Here is a 16451-nt window from a genome sequence, read left to right as displayed (position 1 = left end):
CACATGCTGATGGCTACTTCTGGAGACAAAACTCTGACAGCCCTTGATCTGAACAGGCACAGATATTGCTATGCTCTCATCATACTATTAATACGAAAGATCTGCAAGAAGAGAGTAATAGTCCCTTCCAGGTCTTTGGAAAGGATGACAGCAGTGACGTATGCCAAATATTTTGCTGCCAATGTGTCTACTGATGTTGCATTCACTCCAATCCAGGATGGAAACAGGTTTTTGGGTAAGATTTCTAACCCTTTCTCCAATTACAGGCTTTTTTCCCTGAGACCCTTTTCTAGCATGATAGTTTCTGTTTCTGGTGAAAAACTGCAGTCGTTCTTAATGGTATCTGTTTAAACCTCAGGATTATTTGAGCACAAATTAGGGCAGATCAGCTTCAGAGTTAGTCTGAGGACTGCCCTATGCTCTGCAGCAAAAACAAGGGTGGAGGCTAAGAGGGACACAGGACATTCCCACACAGAGGAACCTTGCCTGGACCATATCTTCATAAAGACATAGTAAATCATATCCATACTCCATATTCAGACCATTCCATGTCTTTCCTTCCATAAACATAAACTCACAGGTCTTTGCAGAAATACAGAAGTGACTTTTTTCAAGTGATTACAAGCCACCCACTGCCTGAGAGCCTCGCAATTGTGTTGGCAGTGTCCTGTGCAGTATCTGGGCTCTCGGGCAGGCTAGCATAAGCAAGGGACTACAACATACCCACAAGACTTCTGGGGTGAAAGTGCCTTGTGTCCTACACACTCGTAAGACTTACTAGAAAAGGTCTGTGTCCCTCTAAAACTTTTGGGTCCAAATTAACCTTTCTAAAGAAAACTGTTCCCCTCATCAGTCAATTGATGAGCTGTCCGATTAAATAAAATAGACCCTTTACTCCTGTCAGCCACCACTGCTCATGATTCTTCTTCGCTTAATTTTTAGCCTCCCTGTTGTTCTTTAAAAGATTTGCCATATTCTAATGCCCAGAGCAGAGTTCAGATTAACTTGTGCCCCAAGGAACCTGTGGAGAGTGAGCTTGCAGCTCTGTGCAACAATGAGTAGAGACAGTCTAAAACTGTACTTCTTTAATCCAGACCAATGGATAATTCAGTTATAATTCAGAGAATCATCACTGGGAAACTATTTTTTAGCTTTTTAAGTATCCTTTATGTTTTGTTACCTTTTAGATTGAAATCTAAAGCACAGAGGTAAAGAGACAGAGAAGTCTGGTATCCTTAAAATTAATCTATTAGAAATAACTTTTTCCCTGGTCTCATTTGACCTCTCTTGTTAGCATCTATTATACTCTCCCCAGTTTTTCTTGCCTCTAGCTTCCAGACCCACAGAAGAGAACAGGAAAAGGCAAGACAGCAGCTATTTATAATAATAATCCATTCCCAGGCTCCACTGTGGTAGTTTTAATCATCAACTATTGTCAGATGTCAAGATCAAAAAGATTTGAGATTTGATTTGTTTGGGTTATAAAGAAGCCCTGAATGCCAAAGTGCTGTCGCTTAAACTGCAAAGCACAACCCCTGTGTGAAGTAGAATGAACTGGTATTGCCCTCTCTGATCTGATTTGTAGCCATCACAGCTCTTTAAAGTTATTTGATTTGACATCAATTAGCCAGTTTTCACTAGGGGAAAGTCTCTTTTTTGCATTTAGTCCAATATCAATGTCATTTTCCTCCTAAAATGTGACAAGGAGCAGACTGCTTCAGCATACTTTGCAACCGACACGAAGAATAGGATAAGGAGGAGGAGAAAGGCTTCACAAAAAAAGAAAAAAAAAAAAAAAAAAAAGGAGGGTGGGAGGACTGAGAAGACATTTCAACCCCATCTTCCCATTTATGGAGACATATATACAGAGAGAGAGAGAGAGAGAGAGAGAGATATAGAGATATAGAGATGTATATATCTCTCAGAGACGTATGAGACCCCCTGCTCAGCATGTGTTTTTATCAGTACACCTGCAAGTGTTGCAGTCATTGTAAGGATGCAGAGCACTTCAGTCCCATGTGTTCTTGGAGGACAGCAACTCTGGTGACAAGAGAAGAGCATTTGTAGAGCTTTAATCCCAGCTTTGTTTCATCTTTCTATGTTCTGCCTAGGACTTTGCACAATGCCCAAGAGTTACTGTAACAAACTGCTGGTAAATGTGTTACGTGTACAATATTCTGAACCAACGCATGAAAGTAAAAGATTCCCAAGGGAAAAGAGACATGGTGATGCAAATTTCTAAAGACTAAAGCTGGTCTAAGAAGTAGACATCAAAAAAGGTGACCTATGTTGCTGAGTGTCGTGATGTACCAACTGTTGTATTCCCTACTTGTAGATGAATGCAACAACAAGATGGACACAGTGTATATTAATGGAGGGAGAACAGAAGGAGCAAAATGTTCCTCTGTACATGGAGGAGCAGAGGCATTTTGTTAGAATAAACAGGGGCTTGCAAAATTAGGAGCAAGTCCAAATGAGGAGATGCATAAAGGATACCTCAAGAAAGAGAGAAAAAATTGACAGTTTTGTAAATTAACACTTTGTGAGCAATGGTTTCTTCTGAGAAAGGTATACAGGCTTTCAGAGTGGCTTTTTTCTCTCTCTCAACAAGAAGACACTGGGAAAAACTGCCTCTGGAACGTCTATCATAATGATTTTTATCTTCATGTCCACCCAGCTGCAGTATTTCTGGACTGTACATGCAAGTCCCAGAGGATAACAGTACTCCATGGTTTAGACCCCTCCTCAAGGTGCTGAATGATCTAGTTATTGATTGCTTCCTTGCCTCTTTACCAATAGCTTGTAATGTAAAATGTTGGAAAACAATGGGGGAATACTGTCATACACACTGAACTGTAGTTAAAGCTTTTTTTGAAATATCATAAGAAAACAGATCAGATCTGCCACTTCATGACAACTCTTATTAGGAATGTCACATGTAGGCTTAAACTAGGACACTGCAATGGGCAAAGAAGGCTCCATTGCTGCTTTGGGAGGAAAAAAACCCAAGAGTATCAGTTAGAGGTAAAGCTATTTTCTCAAGCCAAGGTGACGTGAACCTTCAAATGAACTGCTACTTCTGAATCCTTAAAGAGTATCCTATTAACCCCACCTAGCTATGGAAATATTGGTGACAACTCAAATGTTTTCAGACTACCTAAATATTTTTTCTTTTTGGGAAAGAACATTTTGATGCTGCCATGCACCATTCAAGATTCAGGTCTCATCTATAAATTCATAGTAAAGCACTATAACGTTTCTCTGTCAGAAGACAATGCCCCAGCACTGAATGGTGCAAAAGTTTTTGGACAAGGATCCCTCTCTAGATTGTTAATCACAGCTCTGTCTCTAAATGACACATGGAGCTGATTTGCGGAGAAAAGACTCTACAGCTCAAATAGATTTATAAAGCAGGGGTGTTTACTCCAGCACCGGAGTGCAAGGGGATCTCTCCGCAAAGCTTGCACACCCACCGCATATTTTACCAAAACCTTGTAGAGTGTGGATATCCATATTCATTGGGTTACATAACACAAACATACATATGCATGAGTAAGGCTGGGTTAGTTAGAAAGGCTGATGTCAACAGTTTATGTTCTCTCTGCACTTGCGCATTGCCTCCTGGTGGTCGTCTTCGGGGGCCTTTGGGAGGAAGGCTCGTAGTCTTTCTCACCTTGTTTTTTTCCCCCGGAGCATGCACAGGTTCTCTTGGCCAATTTCTTGAATAACAAGAGTGGTTTTCAGCCGATTTACTCATTCTATCTTATCTAAGAGAACCAATAGAACTTCTACCATTCGTATATGGCTATCTTTACTCATTATCGAGATTCCAACTAGTTAGAGCCACCTGTTCCTCAAGGACAAAAGTATAATATTTTGCTGAACACTGTAGTTCTTGGTAGATTCTCACAGTGAACTGCTTTGTTTTATGAACACAGTAGTCCTTGGTAAAATTCCACAGAACAGTCTGGGCAAGCAGGATTCTTAGCAATATTAAAAAATATTATAAGTAATACTATAACTTGCTATAAGTAAGTAAATAAGTTGCTAAGCAGTTTTCTATAAGTAAATAAATCTCAAAAAAAGTAATCATTTCTCTGTATCAGAGCCATAAGAGTTTCATGGACTTGCAGGATACATTGTGACCATTTTACGCAAAAAGGCCTCTTCCAATCCTAGAAGTATGTGATCCAACTCCAGTTAACGCACAGACCATTTACCAGCACTCAATAAATACATCAGGCTGCATTCTTCCATGACAGAGGTTTGGATAAGCAGTACAAAACTTGCTTGTATCACATATATGCTTCCCTGTATTTCTAAAGAGATATAGTCTCTATTTTGCTAATCACAAATTAATGCCTACAGTGTGATTCCCATAACTGCGATTCAACGAAGGGACAGAAATATCCACTCACTTGTCCAGTCTGTACAGACAGCTTCCCAGCCATGCTGATCGGGGCTAGAGCAACAGGGCTGCTTGTTGGTGATAAAACTGCAGCCACACAGAAAGTCTTTTTGAAAATAAGCCTACATCTTTTCTGGGGATTGACCCACCCCACATACAGCCCAGCCTTCCCCTCAGTCAGTCAATTAACATATGTTACATTTTATACAAGGCAACTTGTCAGAAGGCCACGCATCATAAAATAGACGAGTGAAAGATGGTTAAGGTGAGGTGCATTTCCAAAATCACTTCCTCAGCATGACAGGTAGGGCCTTGAGATGGCAGCTGAAGGATACAGTGAGGGACAGAGAATTTTGGGTTGATTTTCTATTTGCCTATAACTCTCTCTCACACAAACTCTTCAGACTCATCCTACTTCCCTTTCTGTGTCGCAGCAGGGAATGAAAGGCATTGCAGAAATTTCCCCGTGTGCTCTGTCCCAAAGCTCTTGCTGATCTCTGAAAACTTGGCAGAGTACACATCTGCCTTAGCAGTTGGAGTCTCAAGGCACTGCCTTTTGCCAGAGCTACCACTTCTGTGCCATGAACCTGGGACAGGGACATTTTCAAGTCCAGTATCTTTATTCTGAAAGGTCTCAGTGCTGAAGACTTGCTAGAATGATCTCCCTTTCTAAGTTTTGTTTAGGAACCTGCAACTCATTCTTTTCAGTTTCTGAAACTAAGATTGAAGGGGTGTCTGTGTTTTTGGGAGAAGAGGTAATAGAGTTGTTAATTTGGGACTGTAATTATTCATGATTAGCACATTTCTCCTTTTTTTTTTTTTTCTGCTCCTACTTATTTAGTTATCAGATCCAATTACAAATGCAAATTACCAGCCCTAATTTTTACTAACAGTTATTCAGACATGCATAACAATGAAACTGAAGCGGCAGAAGGGTCAGGAAAGACTGGATAACATTGCAGGAGCTAAATCAATACTTGATAAATTCTTCATCTAAGAGTCCATACTAAGCCTTATCCTGCACTGACAAACCTATGCAGTTACCAGTAGATTAAAGTCAGTGGAGTCTGAAGGAACCTCCTATCACAGCTCTGACTGCAGACCATTGTTACAGAGCATTTAATTCAATAACTGCAACTCCCCTCTCCCAGAACCACCTCCCCTCTTACCACTGAAATCCCATTTACGTAGAATACCAGTTCAACTGCATTGACGCAACCCTCTGGTGAATCACATTGTTCTCTGATCAGTTACCCAAGAAACTGATCCAGATTAAATATAAATCTTTAAAAAGGGGTAAGAGAATGAATGGTTATTTTAAACCAGCTCAGCTCTGTGATCCCCTTAAAGGATCATGATGAAGAGAGCCATTTGGGAACAGAAATGCACGGCCAAGGGTGGGAATGAGGTGACCAGATAGTGGGAACTTAGGTTAGGAACAGGGGGACTGGGCACTTAGGGGAGGAACAGGGGGACAGCTAAAATCAGAACAGCTGCATGCTTTTGTAACCACAGCCTCTGGAGTGGGCAGACCCACAGACAAGAGGTGTTATGGCCCTCACTTCATAAAACACAGACCTTGCAAACATCTAATTTATTTTTCTTTTAAGCCATTGCACCACTGATCAAATAAAGAAAAAAATCAATCAATTTAGGTTGATGAAAGGGTTTCTATATTTCTAACTGGAATCCCTTCACTAAAGAATAACTCATAGTGTATAAAAAAATATTTGTTTTCCAGGATTATTGTAAAGATTAATTAGCAAAAGATGTGTAATTGCTATTTCCAAAAGAAGTGGAACCTCTGCAAAAGCTTTGAATCAACACAGCAGGGCTCTTGTCAAGTTATTTTCACTTTTGGGGTTTTTTTTTGATGAAAATGGTTCATCCAAAGCACCCTGAATTGCTGAATAGCCATTCATCTGAAAACATTTCTCCCAGCTTAAGACATAACATATGATGGACTGTGAATAAGCATAACCTGAACTGAGAAATGAAATATAAGGTATAAAACCCAATGAATCACCCCATCACAGCTGTGTATGAAGGAGGAAAAAGTGTATGAAAAGGCAAATGTCCTAGATGATTAGTACCTGGAGTACTGTGTTCAGCTCTAGGACCCCGACATAAAGACGCAGACCTGCTTGAGTGGGTCTAGAGGAGGGACACAAAGGTGATCAGGGGGATGGAGCACCTCTCTTAGGAGAGCAGGTTGAGAGAGCTGGGGTTGTTCAACCTAGAGAAGAGAAGGCTCTTGGGAGCCCTTACAGTGGCCTTCCAGTACCTAAATGGGGCCTACAGGAAAGATTATCAGGGAGTATAGGGATAGGATGAATGGTAACAGTTTTAAACTGAAAGAGAATATATTTATATTAGATATAAGGAAGAAATTATTTCCTGTGAGTGTGGTGAGACACTGGAACAGGTGGCACAGAGAAGTTGAGGATGGTCCCTCCCTGGCAGTGTTCAAGGCCAGGTTGGATGGGGATCTGAGCAACCTGGTCTAGTGGAAGGTGTCCCTGCCCATGGCAGGGGGGATGAAACTAGGTGATTTTTGAGGTCCCTTCCAACCCAAACCGTTCTATGATTCTATGATGAAATGCTTATCCCTTATTAATCCATGGGTAAATCTGTCATTCCTGGGACACTACCAGAACAGGCAAAGCCTTTATCTTGTGTTTGCAGGCTTCAGATTTTTGGGGTTTAGTTAAGACAGTTTGCCTTGCACTATTAACCGTTGCATATTCACGACCTAGGCTACTACCTGTGCTTGTGTAGGAGACCAGTGAGACTATCAGTAGTCAGATCTAGATCTCTTGAGTCTCATTTCCATGTGTGAATACTGCAAGACTATTCTTCACAAGTAACGTGGTTATTTTAATAAGCTTTTAAAAATGGAGAACAGCAAGAAGATTCAGGAGAAAACTACAAACCTGGTTTGTATGACAGCAATAGCATTAGTGTGATACAGCCTTACAAGGCAAAAATACTGTCCCATCATCAAGATGAATAACTGAGACTTCGTTTTTCTCACACAGGAGCCACTTTAGTAGTAGCCTACTATTAAAAAGAAGCCATGGACTCATTCTAACATTTATTTTCCTTCTTAGTTTTGTTTATTTTAGACTAATATATTCATGCCTCTCAACAAATTCTATTTGATTGCAGTTTTAATTTGGAATGTTCCTTGCTGCTTAATAATGTACATAGTTTGCAGTATCCATCAAAAGGCAGAACAGCTAGATAAACAAGTTCAGGACTCATTTCTTCATTAAATTCTCCCTGTCTTCATGTCATTCTTTGCCAAATGGTGTTACCAGATGTTAGAAGTGTGGGAAAAGCAAAACAACGAAAAAACTGCAAAACACACATTTCCTTAACACATGGTGCCCAGAACAAACCCAAGACAGGATGGAGATCCAGTGATTTGTGTTGCCATGGCACCAAGGAGGTGGAGGCTGTGAAGTACTGTTCTTCCACTTTTCTCAAGGAACATTTGACATGGCTGTGCAGATTTAGCTCCTGCTTTTCCCCTTCTCTCAAGGACTGTTTTACAATACTCTGTGGACCTTAACTCTATTCTTTCTCTTTTCCCACAAAAACAGCAAACACCTTGCACCAAGGAATGTGCTGTGTCGTTACTCAAGAAACAATGGCTTGACCACAGTCTTACCCACTCACACATAAGTACTGAGATAAATACTACCCCAAGTTTGTATATAACACGGAGGGACAATAATCCGATACCAAATCGGAGGGACAGATTGATGGGTTTGTGCTCCTTGCCCCTCCCCCAGAAGGGTTGCCTTTTGGTGAGATTTGGGCTCTCAGCTATGCCAAGTGATTGCCCAGGAATTAAGCATGTGAGATTGCAATCATTTTCTGTGTGTAGTGCTGTATAACCAACCTGCAGTTTATGTGTTTATCATAGGCAATCTCAAAGAATCTGTAGATGTTCCATAAGAATAAACTGTACTACTTGTGAACCTGACTGCTTCTCTTGAATGCAACTGGACCTACAGCATACAAGCTGTTCATGCATCTGGTGTCAGGCCTATAGTTATAGCAATAACTGGCATAACTATTAAGAGATAAGTCCAGCCACCCCTAGCTCCTCTAAACTCTGAGGACCAGCTAGAACGCAAGGGGATTAATCTCTTACCAAATTAGTTCATTGCCTTAAATGCAACACCAGAGAATGGGAATCAATTGTTCTATCTTTTTTTTTTTGGCTATGATATCAGAAGGCCTTTCCTTGGATGTCTGTTTGATAACTTTAACATGCATCACCTCATTCAAGAGCCTTGGTTCTGATCCAGGGCCTACAAGGATTTTTCCTGTGATTCAAAACCAGCCTTGACAAAGGAGAGAACAGCAGGGTGGCACCTGTTTTCATTGAGAAACAAACTGGGGCACAGGAGAGATCTGCTTTGCTTTTTTCCTGGGTACATTGTGAAGAAGGGACTGGACACCAGGAGGCCTCATTCCCCCCACCACAACTTGAGCTTGTAAAGCCTTTCTCTTTCCAGTGAAATAAGAGCAGACATTTCCAGGATGCAGCTGACAGGAGGACCTGTGGCCCTGGCAGTCAGTTAAAAGTGCAAGTAAGAAGTTTCTAGGCTGTGTCTGGACTGACTCTTGTTCAGTGGATTTTGGATCATGAAAAAAGAGCATCCACTTCAGCCTTCTCCCTGCCCTACCCCATCATATTTGAAGACCAACCCCAGGCTAATGAGAAAAAGGCTTATTAAACTTTGTTTCTTACATGTAAAACATGTTCAGGAAATAATATTGAAGATTGTGAGATACTGAGGTATTCTCTTAATATTTGCATTTTATAATTGTTTCTCCAAAGAACTGGTCAGGCGGGATGTCTCTGATGGGGCTGTGCTCACCTACCCTGTGACTTGGGAGAAATGACAGAATATTAATCAAGTTCATCCCAGTTGCCTCAGTAGAACATTTACTCTCTCCCTGTTCGTTGTTCATTTACAAATAAAAATCTTAGAATGAGTGATTGGAGAAAGCTGGCAGCCAGGGAGGAAGGTGGGGGAAGTTTGCACACCAGCACAGCAGGCTGGAAGCAAAAATGCTATCAGTAAATATGTGTCTGTTTGCAAATACAATAGACCTGTCCCTCAAAGCCAGATGACTCCAGTTTTATACCACTATAATCAAGGAGTAGGCTCCAGCCCATAATCATCTGAAATTCAGACTTAGCTGTGCAGTCTGCAGGAACTGAGGGACTGGAGGAAGAGAGCTGAAAGATGCCCTTTTTTTACCCCAGATCCACTCCTGATGTTAATGGGGATCATGGAGATGTACTACTTTATCTCTTTAATGGAAGTAGTATAGCTCTATCTTACTTCACAGGACAAAGATGAAAAGCATAGAGAAGCACTGGAAGGCACAGAAAAAATTCTGGGAATTGTGCTTCAGTAGAAAGCAATTCAGGTAGCATCTTAAAAAGCTACCAGTCATCTGTTGACCAGATTGTTAATCCATCACAGACAAAAAAAAAAAAAAAAAGCAGATTCACTTAAAACGGATTCCTGACAGCTTTTCTTAACAATGGACTAGAAGCACACGTATGTCCCATGGCTCAGCTGAGCAGTTGTTACTTGCTCTGGTGTAGCAGTTGGAGACAGTTGCTCCTTGAATCCACAGGCATCAAAGATTATTTTGTTTCTCTCAGGAGCTCTGCTGGTCCCTGTTAAGCAAGAGCTTGGTTAAGTCCACGTGGCAGAGACATGTTACACAGGTCAGAAATGGCCAGTGAGATGCTTAATGAGAGCAACTTCTTTGTCTATAGGTGCACTTTTAATGAGATGGTATGTTCTTTTGCTGTGTCGATGTAAAGCCCTGCTTTTTTCAGCAGCGCAAAGCATCTCAAGTAACAGTAGCTTGGAAGGACCCATAACTCATGAAGCTTCTTATTTCCCTTAGATAATTCATGAATCATATTCCACTTAGAAAATTATTTCAGAGACACAGCTCTCAGATCTAGGAAAAAGGCTAAGCTATTTCATCTATACAATGTAGCCGAGGAAACTGAGGCACAGCAAATTGAGGTGGGATGCTTCAGATATTCGGAAAGACCTGAAGTCTTTTAATGTGCCAGCACTGCAAGGGATTCACAAACATTCACCTCATGAACACCACAGAGCTATCAAAACTGGGGTCATGGATAACCAAACCCACAAAAAATCCAGCAGTAGGTGATGACAGTAAAAGATGGCCAAGGATGATGATGACGAAAGCAGAGGCAAGATCTACCACACTTATAGATGGAGTATTCCAGCTTAAAACAGAGTCCTTCAAGCCTCAAGCAGTGTAAAAAAGCTGTAACTGTTCTGCTCAGCTGTCAACACCACCTTATTAACACTGAGCAAATAACTTGTGCCAGTTTGACAAACCTCATCTCTTTTTTTTTTTTTTTCCTTCAGCTTGTGGATATTTCCTCAGCCTTATGCATTATTCAGACAAGAGACTCCCCAAAGGGTTTTAAATCCAAGGTCTGATGGCCAAGAATTATCTGTATCCAAACTGAGGTGAGGAGCAGGTACTGTCTGGGCACCATGAAACGTGTGGCAATGGGTTCATCTCCCTGACAGGTTGAATGACTCAGGTGAAAGGGCATTTGAAGATTACCGATTCTTTGCAAGGTACTTTCCTATCAGAAAAACTAAAGGGGGCAAAAGAACTGTGGCCATTTCAGATGAAGGTTTCTTGGGGTTTGCTTATGCTCTCAAGTTTTCTCCTAAACCCACTTTCTTGGGACACTGTGTCAAGCCTCATGTTTGTGCTACTATCTAACTATCTGTCTGTCCATCTATCCACTTTTAAATGCTCCTAAAATTACTTTAAAATGTACATATTTAAAAATACTCATTTATGAAGCAGGTCATCCTAAAACCACTGCAGCCAAGAGAAGCAGCTATAAATGTCAGTCACATCAAATCAGTGTTGATTTGATCCCACAGGGACTTGTTCAGTGTATGTAAGAGTGGTCTAACGGAGGGAAAAGGCCCAAGGAGCCCTGAGCTCAAGGTTTCACATTGCTCAGTGGGAATAATTTCCACAACTAAAACTGACCCAGATGGTGGATTATTAAATGCTGAGAAGAGCAGGTTTGAGGATGATGCAGGTTAAATACACCACCTGGATGTATAGATGAATGAAAGGACATTAGGGATTTGCTTGTAAAGACAGTGCTATACACATACTGAAAAAGGGCCAGGAGTAATTCAGTAGCTTATGGCGTTGTTTGCCTTTGGGATGTGGATTTAAATCCATTCCTCTGAGCTACTCTTAAAATTCAGACATGGCTGGAAGTTGCAAACACTTCAATCTGTTTGCATGGATTTTTAATTCTGGGGAGCTGAGACTTGTAACCATTAGGGAAGCCAGGTCTGGCCACCTCCTGAAGCCACTCAGTGAAAGCCATGCACACCAGCTGTATCAACTCTCTCCAACAACACAGGTTAAAATGATTCAGGATTATAAGACCATCTAGGCACTGCTCTGCTCTCTGATTCATTATGCTTTGAACCGTTTGCTCCTGTATACAGCATTAAGCACGAGTCTATTGGCAAGAAGCAAAGACCACCAGTTTTACTGCATAATAATAAGGTGATCCTGAAAGCAGTTCTGCACTTGTCAATGGATATCTGTTTCTGTGCACATACTTAGGGCACAGAATCACTTTGACACCATGTCCCACTTTACTAGCAAAGCATAGCAATTTCAGTCCCTGAAGGTCTGCCTCCAAAGTGCTTTAAAGTTGTCTCCCTTTCCAGTTTATGTAGGCACAGTGATGTTACGGTGAGTGAGATGGGTATGAAAAGATTTCACATTTTCTTATTTCTCAGCTGTTAAAACATCCTACCTCCATTTTAAAGTGTACAAGATGGGGGATGGAAGACAGCAGCTCTCCTGAGTAGCTTATGCCACCACTAAGAAAAATCAAGATCAGAGCTCTTAAAAAGACTGTACCCTTTTTTGGAGCAAGACAGATCATTTATTACTATTACTATTATTATTTTTACAATGAGGGCTTAGCTTCTGACCTCAGAAGCTTCTTCAGCCTTCTTCAATAACTTATTTGGTTGGTTGGTTGGTTGGTTCTGAAAGAGAATTATGGGTGACACTGCAAAACTTTTAGTAAGGGCCCACATCAAAGCTCCACCCCAAGGTTCCATCCCATCAGTTCACTATCTCCAAAATTAGACTGTAAAAGATCCCCTAGGAAGAATATAAGAGGAGGACAAGCAAATCGCAGTACTTCCTTGAGACACTCTCCCAGGCTGCACTAAGCTTCTTAAGGTAAAAATGGCTATCATAGTTCTGATTTTCTTCCAGGATGCCGCCTGACACTATGGGACTCACATTCACACTGCATTCCTGTTTCCACTATTGCTCTGACAGAAATATTGTATACTTTCACCTTTCCAGCCGCACAGTCTTCAGATCCAGTGCAGCTTTTTCTTTATATATGTAGAAAGAAGCTAGCAATTTTCAGTGGGAATAACAAAAAAGTTTGCTTTCCTCTACCCAGGCCAGCCTTCTAACACTATCCAGGCAGCCTCAGGGCACGTGAAACACATTCTCATCATCATAGTAGGAAAACAACAATTTGGCAGGCTGCAGCATGGCCCTCTCATTATATCAGGCATTTTAAGCTGAAACCTGAGGCCCAGAGGAGGCTCAGAGAAGTCCTCAGCTGTGTATATAACCACTTCAGTTGGGAAGGTGCCCTCTGTAAACCATGTAGCCAGGAGGTGACCTGCATCAGTTTCTGGAGATGGCTGTGCTCCCTCCCTCCCGAAAGTATTTTGCCTTCAGGAGCTGAAAGACCTTTGTAGCAAGACCTTGTGCTGTCAACATATAGTCAGAATAACTGCGATATCAAGTGGATATAGAGCCCCTGCTCAGGTCTTCAGGCAAACTGGGTGCTCTGCCTTGGAGAGTAAGACCTGAGCTGTTTCCAGATGCATTATAACTACATTTTCTGCACCAGTGCAGCTGAACACCTGAATCCAATGGGTCTTTAACAGAGCCAGCACAGACATTTGATTCACAGGCTGTGGAAGCTGTTGGTGGAGGAACAAAACTTACCTGGGAGAGCAGGAGGGCCAGTGGTAGACAGGAGCAGTATGGGGATGGGTTTCATTGCTGGGACCAGCACCCCAGAGGGAGCCGTCTTCACACCCAAGCACTCCCTACAGAAAATCAGTTGATTGTTGACCATGTTAGTTACAGAACATACCCCAACAAAGGAGCTAACAAGATCCTTTAATCAAACACAGTCAAAACTACGTCTTGTCGCTGTTTATTGCAGGTTTTCCAGTCTATATTTTCCTCCTTCTTAACTTTCTGATTTGAGAGCTAATTCAAATTACAACCTTATCATACTATCCTAATAGCACATATTTTTGTGTGTGTCATGCCTGCATGATTCTTCTTTCTGGCACATTGTCCCACAAGACTGAGTTGAATCCAGGAGACCTCTCACTGCTGGATTGTACACCTGAAAATTATTTTTCCAGACTAGTTCAGTTGTTGTGAAACATGAAGGTGAGATTCTGTCCATCTCCCTTTTCAGCAGCAAATCAGTTTATGGTGATGAAACACTTGTCTAATGTCCCTGAGCTTTGAATTTCTAGCTCTAAGATGGGGGTGATGAGAGTCTCTTTGTGCCTTCATCTGGCTTGTCAGTTTAAACAGTATGCTGCTTGAGATAGGAACTTTCTTTTATTATATGTATACATAGGAACTGTACAGTGCCACCAGTTGTCCTAAAACTTAAATATTGTAGCAAGGATTACCAGCTAATACCATTACATACAATTACATATTGCTTCCTAAGAGGAAAAGCACTCCAGGCTGTTTCAAGTAATAAAGTACAGTTAAATATGAGGCATTGCTTCTCTCCTAAGAAGATACTGCAATGAATAGAGTTTATTTCAAACATTAGTTTTTCTCAGAGATCACATTTTTCTGGTACAATCTGTTCTTGGGAACTGGTAATGGTTTAGACAGAGAGTCCTGATAAAAGTGGATCTGCCCAGCATCCGTTTCTGATCACCACTGGCCAAAGGTTTAAATGCACACAAAAGGTATGTGGCCAAAACTTAAATGAAGGCAAGATTCCCCTGTCTCATTCTTCACCCTGAGTTACAGAAGGAACGAACCCAGAAGAAAAATCAGAAAGAAAGGAGTAGGTAGTGGACATGTGGTGAAAAAAGAATAAGAATGGAAAGGAGGAAAGGGGAGGCCTAAAGCATGGCTGCTTTGTGGTGTTGTGTTATACTTGAAAAACAAGAAATTATATAGTAAAGTAGATGAAGTTTATGTTTATAGTAGTGTACAGAAATTTCAGCTAATTAGCTCAGTCTGGGCATCCTGTTAATTTTAGACAGTTGCTTCCAGCAATATAGTTCAAAGGCTAGAAATGAGACATGGAGAAGCAGGAGATTTTGCAGCTGTATGAACAGAAAAAGATACTTCCTAATTTCCTGTGAGCTGAGCTGTGACTTGAGCATTGTTCTCCATTCTCTCATAGGAGCTGAAGTAGCAAAATCTGGCAGCAAAACAGGGAGACAGCTAGAGAATAAAGTGAGTCAAGAACTGGAGTGAAGCATAGCTAAGACTGATAGAGGCTGGTGAAGCAAGGAGCAGCTAGAAAAAAAAATAAACCAGGCAACAGATCAGATCATCTTAAATCAGGTCTTTGTTGTCCAGCAAAACTTCAAATCATAAGCTATCATGCAAGGTTACTTAAGGAGGGTAGAAGAAGTGGCTTAGCAGTTTTCTACCCAAAGGAAAGGACAGTTAATCATTGTTGGTATAGTTAAAATTCAGGCATTAGTTATTGCTAGTTTATCTTCCTTGTTAGAATATCTTTTAAAATTTTTTCTTTCTCTTAGAATTACTGTTTGTTTAGTCATTCATACCATGCATTTGTGAGTAAATAAATTACCTGGTTGAGTATCAAAAAGCTTAGCATTACTTTCTCAGGCTTCTCAGGGTAGGTTAGTCCAACCCCCCCTTCTCAAAGAAGGGTCAGCTAGGGCAGGGTGCCCAGGACCATGTTCAGTCAGGTACTGAACATCACCTACAGCCTCTCAGGGCAACCTGTTCCAGTGTTTGACCACCCTCACAGTGTCCTTGCAGAAATTACATGCATAAAAAATATCTTGCAGTAGAAGAATTTAAGACTGCCCATCACTAGATTTCTCTGGTCAAAAATTACCTCCATGGTTTTAAAATGCCCTCTGTCACAAATCCTGAAATGATCTTAATTTACAGTGTAATGATAAAGAAGACAATTTTCTTCTGAAAGATCTTAATTCCCACCTGATGTTTTGAATCTTTTTACCTTCAGTCTGATCTCTAGTTACTGAGGTAAGTGATCTTTCAAGGAAAGAAGGAAGTAGTTTGCTGCCAAGGCATGATATCCTCTGTCCCATAAATGCTCTGTCTATAAATGCATGACATCACCCATAAATGCTCTGTCTACCCTGCGGCACAGTTCACATAAATGAAACTCTTGCTATTTAGAGTATCTCATTATCCATCGTCTCTTTTTCCTTTCCACTTAATTAATTTCACAAAAATTTCTTGGTTCCTTTCTTTCTTTAGGTTGTACTAATTATCAACAGTACATAATCATAATTACAGCAAATTACTCCATTGTGTATCACTTGGATCCTTTCTTGAAAGTGCTTGTGCTGGGTTTGTGTGTGTGGCAGGGTTTTTGGTAGCAGGGGAGGGAGCTACAGCCATGGACACCTGTGAGAAGCTTCTCAAAGCTCCCCTGGCTTCAAGTTGGACTTGCCTCCGGCCAAGGCTGAGCCCAGTAGTGATGGTGGCTGCGCCTCTGTGGTAATGTATTTAAGAAGGGGAACCTGGGAGGAGTTGTGATGGAGACACCTATGCAAGCACCAAGGTCAGTGGAAGAAAGAAGAAGGAAGGGGGAGATATGCCAGTGCAGAGCCCCCCGGTGTATCCCATGCTGAGATGGTAGGGCCACCCCCCTGCC

Source organism: Athene noctua, chromosome 5, assembly GCF_965140245.1.
Source record: "Athene noctua chromosome 5, bAthNoc1.hap1.1, whole genome shotgun sequence".
NCBI classification, from domain to species: Eukaryota; Metazoa; Chordata; class Aves; order Strigiformes; family Strigidae; genus Athene; species Athene noctua.
This window is presented reverse-complemented; position numbering follows the sequence as displayed.